Raw genomic sequence first — 8,187 nt, forward strand, 5'->3', positions numbered from 1 at the left:
AACTAGTCTTAGTTGCCGCAGAGCCCTCGTAATAAATTGGTTCCAACTTCAAAACGTTTACTTACATTTTTAAATATTGATGTTATATTAATTAATTTTTTTCATTATTAAAATATTAATTTAATTGTTAAATGACACGTCAAAATTTTTATTGCTAAATTTAAAAGAAATATAATGTTATCGCATAACTTGGTTAAATTAGCCAATTATGCCATTTTTTTTAATTAGGTTTATGTTTTTTTTTTAAATTTAGAGAAATAAACTATTTTTGGAGAGAGAAATGGAAAATGCGTCCAACTGAATAATTTAGCCGCATAACTTTTATAAAAAAAATTAAAAAAAAAGAGTGATCGATAAAATTTTATAAAAGTTTCAAAAACCTCAAAACAAAGATATTTAAAACATCTATTTTTACAATATTCATATAAAATTTTCATTTTAAGTTATATCACATAAGATCTAATGTTTTATTTAACAGTTAAATTAATGATTTTAGTAACAAATGTTCTAATTTATATAAACTTGATAGTTTAAGGATCTAATAGAATGATTTAAAATTTAGGGACCAATTTAAAATGAGGGTCATAGTTTAGGATGTTTGATGTAATTAACTCAATAAATTAATAAGGATATATCCACTAACACTAGTGTAAATTTAAAGTGGTTTTACACCATTCGATAATATTTTATACCATTAATATTTTAACAATATATCAGCCATATTTCATGCTCCATTCATATAGTTCATGCAAATCAAGTTTGACATAAATTAAAATTTTTTAACTATTCATTTTATATAAAAAAAATTCGAATATTAAATATATATTGATATAGATAGTATTTAGATCAATATGATAAAGCTATCAGTTTGATTAAAAATTTACATGCATAAAAAATACAAATATCTTGATAAATTGTATGTAAAGATATGAAAAATGTGTAAAACTAAATTTTATATTAGTACTGTAAGGTAAGTGGATCCTTTCTGATATATAGACAACTCTCTCTATAATAGTCCCATTTGTTTGGTCAAGTTTTGCCTGTTATAGAGAGGTGGGTATTATACATCTATAATAACATGTTATAGAGAGAGAATCGTTGTAAATTCACCATATAATTTATATCGTAAATTTCTATTAAATAAAAAAAAGTGAGAATTATGTTCAAAAATGAAAGAAAATGAGAATCGAATCAACAAAATTAAAAGATGTATAATATGTGCATATATTATTCCTTTTATGTATATTTTATTTTACATTCTTTCACATGATTAATTATAAAGTTTATAAATCTAACAAGTTCAATTAATTAATGAATTGTCAAATTAAATTATTTAATTTATCATAAGTTACTAAATTCGAGTAATCAATTTGAAAGTTTATTGAATTGATATCTTTAAGGCATAATGATTTATTTGGTCCTCCAACTTTACAAGATTGTCATTTTAGCCATTCATTTTATTTTTTTGCCTCTTTTAGCCTTTAGACTTGTGTTATTTGTCAAATCACCCCAAAATTGTTGAAAAAGTTAATGATTGTTAACTTTGCTTATGTGGTATCCATGTGGTAGTCCACATATATGCCACATAAACAAATAATTAATTTTTTTAAAATTAAAAAAAATATTTTTTTATAACTTTTAATGATTTTAATTTTTTTAAAATTATTTTTTATCAATTTTTTTAAGATTTTTAAAGTTTTAAAAAATTAATTAATTACTGACATGACATGCACGTATATGTCACATCAGTAAAGTTAACAAACATTAACTTCTCTCCATTTTAAGGTGATTTAACTAGGGGTGAGTATTCAATTGAGTTAAGTCGAATTGAGTCAAAAAATTTCGAATTAGTTGAGTTGATGAATCCTATTTTAGCAACCGAACTTAATTTGAATTTTTTTCCAAATCAAATCAAATCGAGTCAAAAAATTCTGAGTCAAGTTAAGTCGAGTTAACGAATCCTATTATTTATACTCAATGTTGCGTTTACATGGACCGATTATTTAACTAATAGATGAAGTACAATATTATTTAATTACATAAATAATATATTGATTTTGCCTTTTAACTTAATGGTGGATAAATATTTATCAAAATGACGTAGTTTACCTTTTAACTTAATGGTTGACTTTTAGCTTTAGAAAAGGTAACATTTATCAAAATGACATAATTTTACCTTTTTTTATTTGGATTTTCAGATAACTCAAATTGTACAATTCATATTCGAGTTAAACCGAAAATTTTGATTTTTTATTCGAGTTGACCCGAATAACTCGATTAACTTGAATTATTTAATTCAAAATTTGAATTTTTTAATCGATTTTTTTAATTGAATCGAATTTTGCTCACCTCTAGATTAGACAAACAACGCAAGTTCAAGAGTTAAAAGAGGGAAAAAACTAAATGGAGGGCTATAATGATTTTTTTTTGTAAAGTTGGATGGCCAAATAAGTCATTATGCCTATCTTTAATTCCACTCATTGAAGATTATTTAATAAAATATGATTAATAGATTTTTTTACGTGAAATATAATCGTTTTAATGAAATAATATTTTAAATAATATATTTTTATTTAATAAATTATAATTAATAGGCTTGCTTATACGAAATAGCTACAAATTTACTTAAGATTTTAGATTTTGCTATAGAGAACTAATTTAATAAAGAACATACTTCATAACTATTGATGTCGTTGTTATAAGCAAAAAGCTGTTATAAAGGGTTAAAATAAAACATTAAAAAATCAATTCTTCTATAAATTTGGTTGTAACAGCGAAACATTGTTGCAAGTGACTATTATAGAGAGAGTTGACTGTATATGTTAATTAGAGATGACAATTTAGATTGTGAATTTGGATATTCATAGATATTTGATTTACTTTTTGTGGATTTGGATATTGCGAATTCAAATAATATTCAAATTCAAATTTTAAAACTGCTATCTAGATTGAAATCATGTAAACAGATACTCAAATATCCATTATTCAAATCTGAATTGCTTATTCAAATAACATATGCGAATTTGGATAACCGAATCCATTGGTTATAGAATCCTTGTAATTTTGGTTATACATAAATAAAAGAATTTTAGTGGATTCAAATTCAGATTTTTATAAATTTGAATATTCGAAAAATGATTGAAATTTTGAAATTGATTTTCTTGTGGATTCACATACCAGACAGATAATAGTATTTAACTTAGATTCATATTTGGATAGTAATACTCGAATAATTTGTAAATAATAAAAGAATTTAGATTTTTACCCAAATTTGCATATTCAAATTTATATAATCCAGCAAACGTGAATTCTAATGAAAATTAAGTCAAGAACCCTACTTACTTTTGCTTAAGTATGATTACTGGTAACAACTTCTAGTTGAAGATTCCGATAGCCAAGGGCAAAGCTAGTAATTTTAGTATATCATTTGAAGGTGTTGGAAAAGGTGCAACAATGACACTTGTGCTTTCCAAACACTTAACTTAGCTCTAGAGATGCATCTATGTCATTGATTCTAAATTTAGGTTAATTCGACACAATTTATTGATTGCTAACCACTATTTATGAATTTAGGTTGAATAATTAATTTCGTGTACTTTTTATATTTATTTACTTTATTAACGTTTGACTTATATTAGTTAGTTGAGAGAGTTGAGTAAATTGAATGAAGTTATTTATATATTTTTTTGGGTTCAATTCTTGTAATATTCGCTAATGGATTTATTTCATTGTAATTATTACTTGAGAACGATACTATGTACTTGCTGTTATTGGGCGACCAATAGGAAATATTTTCCGGGCTTTAACTATTATCATTTTTTAATTGAATTTTTATATGTTGTTTGCTACCAATTAATTACACCGAAAAGATTTTTGTTGATTCATTCTATATTAAAGACTTTATTGAACTGAATTCAAGGAGTTAAAAATTTACATTTTTTTTGTATTGTTTTAGCGATCATATTATTATTTAAGAGAAGATTTATTATTATTTTTACATACGAGATTTAGAGAGCCCATAACTTATTCATATTAGGAATTTATTTTAGTGTAAAATTGTTGTAAGCAAATTGTTATTGTTGTTCGATTTGCAACTAAGTTTTCAAGGCAAAAAATCCTAGTGGGGAGTGATTTAGATTATATATAGGAGTGAAGTTATAATTTGGTGAGTGTGTTAAACTTAAATAATGTCTTGTATAAAGAGTTAAAGCCTTATAGATGTGAGAAGTTTTCGAATTCCGTAACTAAACTTCTATGTCCATCTCATATTGTTATACTATTATTTAATAAGTTCAGTTACAATTAAACGTCAACGAATTTGAACTCCAAAGTCCTTAATGTAATTTCAATAGAGTTTACACTCAAGGGTTCAAACATATCTCAAAGTGTACTATTGCCATAGAAGCTTAGACCATCTTCAAGAATGCTGATAGAAGAACCAATACTCAAGCAGTCCAAGCTTCAGATTTTGACAATGAGACCTTGTCTGAATTATATGTAAAGCTGTGTGATATGACAAATTAGGTATTTGCTTCTGGTGAAGAGTTCCAATTCTAAGCTAATAAAAAGGATCCCGAGATTTTTACTTGAATATTTTGCTATCAGAGTAATTTTCATAAAGAAGACAAGACATTTATAATATGAAGATTGATGAGCTCATTGGTTGATTGCAGACCTTTGAGATAAATGTTGATAAGAAAGAGTGAGAAGAATATAGAACTTGACGTTACAACAAAAGGTGAAACTACCAGTGAAAATTTGAAGGAGTAGTGGGTAAGTCTAGTTGCAACTTAACGTGGATTTGAAAAGTAAAATCAACGATAATAGTTGCTCAACGAGTAGATTCCATTTCTTTCTCTCCAAATTTTAGTAACAATTTAACACATTATTGCAACGAAATAAACCATATGTGGTCCACTGAGGTACATGAGCAAAATCTTTCAGGAATTAGTTAACAACGGAACATTTCTTCCTAATCTCTCCTTCATTCCCTGTGAGAACTCCAATGGCTCCCATCTTCACCATTGACAGTGCAAACTCTCTGAAGAATACTTCTGAGACAAGCAACTCATCAACAATGATGCGCGAGATTTCATTCGTTATAAGGGCGGCATCAGACTGAAACAGACCCTTGTTTTGCTTAAGTGTGACATAGTAGTTATTATCAAATGTTAGCCCACTACTAGGATCCATCGCCACGAAGGTCGTGTTGTCACTGAGGCTTTTGCATTGTGTCTTCAAGAAAGTTGCATAGGTTGCATTCAAGGAAGGGTCCTGATCTCCATTTCCAGTAAAGTTGTATAGCCTGTTGCTGAAGGTATTGCAGTGGCCTACTCCGATGGTATGCCCCCCTGCATTCAACTTTCTGTAAGAACTTTTGGAAAATTGCATGATCAACTTCTTCTAGTTATGTTTTCTTATTATGAATTAAGTTGAAAAGTTTCATCTTTTATCATCTAAATGTTGTGTATTGATATTGTACCTGATAAGACCACCAAGTCTTGCACATTAAGGCCTTTGTTAGCGAATTTCTGGACGAGGGTGGAGAAGTTAGAGAAAGGGGAAGGAAGATTAGCCAATGCCTCGGAAGCTTGTGAAACCGTACCGTCTCTTCTACCGGTAAGAACATTCCATAATGCTTTTTGGAACTGCAAGTAATTAAATAGTTAAATGCATTTAGTTATCAACGTCATCTTGTAAGGGTTTTGGTTTAGCCTACTTTGAAAGAAACAGCATCCCTAGCAGCCAAGGCCAGAACATCAGCACATGATACTACATTCGGACATTCTTTCTCGACTTCCGCTTTTATATCATCAATGACATCGAAACCAGCAAGGGTTAGGTTCGGAATCGCATCTTTCTCGGCTGTGTTGTTAGTTGTCGAGTTCAATAGGACCGAACCATCACAACCCTGAAAATTTTCCAATAACATGTAATTTAAGCATTTATGATTAGGGACATTTTGCAGGTTTTTGTAAATATGCTACAATATTTAGAAAGCCTTACCCTGACAAAACAGTCATGAAAATGCATTCTAAGGAACCTTGCAGGCAACGTGGGATCATTGGCAACACGTTTCTCCGTAGCATTCTTGATTATTGCTTCCGCATCAGGGCACGTATTATCGTAGTAACCCTTCTTAAGGCTACCTCCATGGCAGCTCCCAACGACTCCAAATACTACTATGCAAACCAAAATGAGAGCCTGCTTCCTCATCTTTGAACTGTTTCCTCTGCTATAAGCAAGTCAATGTAAATCTAGTTGAATGTGGCAATGCCATAGGCAAAACCAGGTCTACCTTTTTATACTTGTAGCTCGGTGTATTTCCTAAGACCCAGTTAAGCAGTGTATATATTTAATAGATTCTTTCAAGTACCATGTTTTTATGTTTCCGGTACAATAATCCAAATGTTTTTTGTTTTTGAATTTTCCAAGTCAAACAATAGTATGTTTGCGAGCACGATGAAATACTATGCCAGTGGTGAGATTAAAAGTGATTACAATGTCGTATGTAAACAATATGTTCTTTTAATTAATATTAGAGCAGAATTCAGCTGTATAAACAAAAATAGGATGCTAGAATTGAGAGTAAAGCATAATTGACTAGTCTTTCAGCCAATGATTGGCTCTCCACGAGTTCATCAACCTGATTAGTGTTTTTCTTAATTTGTTTCAGCTGCTAGGACGTGGAAAGATGTTAGTTCAAAGTTCCTAATGATAATTGACTAGTCTTTCAGCCAATAATTGGCTCTCCACTAGTTCATCAACCTGATTAGGTTTTTTCTTAATTTGTTTCAGCTGGCTAGGACGTGGAAAGATGTTACTTCAAAGTTCCTAATGTTCTTACATATGTAACTATCATCAACAAATAACTATGTATTTATATTAATTTATTTCATAAATTGACCCGAAGATGCAAGGCTTGAAACTGGAAATTGACTGGTGAGGGCGTCATCTTACAACCAAATGTAATCATTTCTTTCATGTTCGGGGGTTTCTCGTTTACCAGTCATTGTCATTTTATCTTTTCCCCAACAACACAGCTCATGAAGTTTTACAACATCATTAACAATTAGTTCAAAGCCTAAACAACAAACACAACTAGCGCAACTCGAACCCAAGCCACATCTGGAGCGGTGAACACCCTTGACCTTTGTATCATTTTAATTGTATATAACCTGATTTAAATATTTAATTTTGTAGCTTTTATTATTTATTTGCATTTTTAATATATATATAATTTTTTATTTTTTTATTTTATGAATTTCTTTTTTTTTGAATTATTTAAAAAATTATCATTATTGATTTGACGGTTTAATCGATTGAATCGAGAACCGGTGAAAAGAAACCAAAAAACCTATTAAAATGAAATAAAACTAAAATGGAACTTATTGAGCCAAGTTCACAGTATCCAAGATCCACACCGTGGCCTTGGAAGACAAATTCGAGTTTCTTCATTTTTTTTTCTAGCATTTTCTCATTCCACTTCTTTCTTTCGAATCCATTTGTCCTTCCTTGAACTTAATCTAATGGCTACACAAAATCTTAAAGTAAATCTAAAACTCATTTTAAAACTAGTTGTAAAATGGATATAATGGCTCAAAACTAACTAAAAATCATTCATGAACAATATAAATGTGAGCGAATTAAGGCCTGAAATATGTAACAAATATTTACTCATAAAAAAATTCAATTTCTGCTTTAGAAGTTCTGATGTGATCTAGTTTCTTTTAGCAGTCTTGATGAATCTTGATAAAACTATCCAGAGTTTCCTTACGTGGCTAATTCGTCTGATCATGTACCAATTTCACAACCTCATGTTGCTTATATCCATAATTGGTGAGGAATTTATATGCATTGGGACTAAATTGAAATTGAATATTAATGAAATTGAGATCGTTTCAAAATCAAGGCTCAAATTTGAAAGTTATAACTATTTCGGGTTTAGAGACTAAATTGAATAAAATATAAAATTTTAGAGGTATGTAAATAATGAAATTGAGTTGATACATGTTTATAATTGGATGAAATAAGAGAGTTGAAATTGATAAATTGAATTGAATAATTGTACAAATCAGAAATTAGACCAAATCGGAAATAATTGGGGAAAAGCCAAAATTGTTGGATAGTCCTTAAAGTTTCAATTTGTCTGTTGATTTAACCAGGTATGTTTATAAGGTATGGTTA

General features: G+C 29.0%; 1 pseudogene; it reads right to left on the reverse strand.

The window, feature by feature from the left end:
• Positions 1-4,853: 4,853 nt before the first annotated feature.
• Positions 4,854-6,296, reverse strand: LOC107939377 (peroxidase 3-like; annotated as a pseudogene).
• Positions 6,297-8,187: the final 1,891 nt, after the last annotated feature.

The sequence above is a fragment of the Gossypium hirsutum genome, chromosome A12, assembly GCF_007990345.1.
Source record: "Gossypium hirsutum isolate 1008001.06 chromosome A12, Gossypium_hirsutum_v2.1, whole genome shotgun sequence".
In the NCBI taxonomy this organism is placed as follows: Eukaryota; Viridiplantae; Streptophyta; class Magnoliopsida; order Malvales; family Malvaceae; genus Gossypium; species Gossypium hirsutum.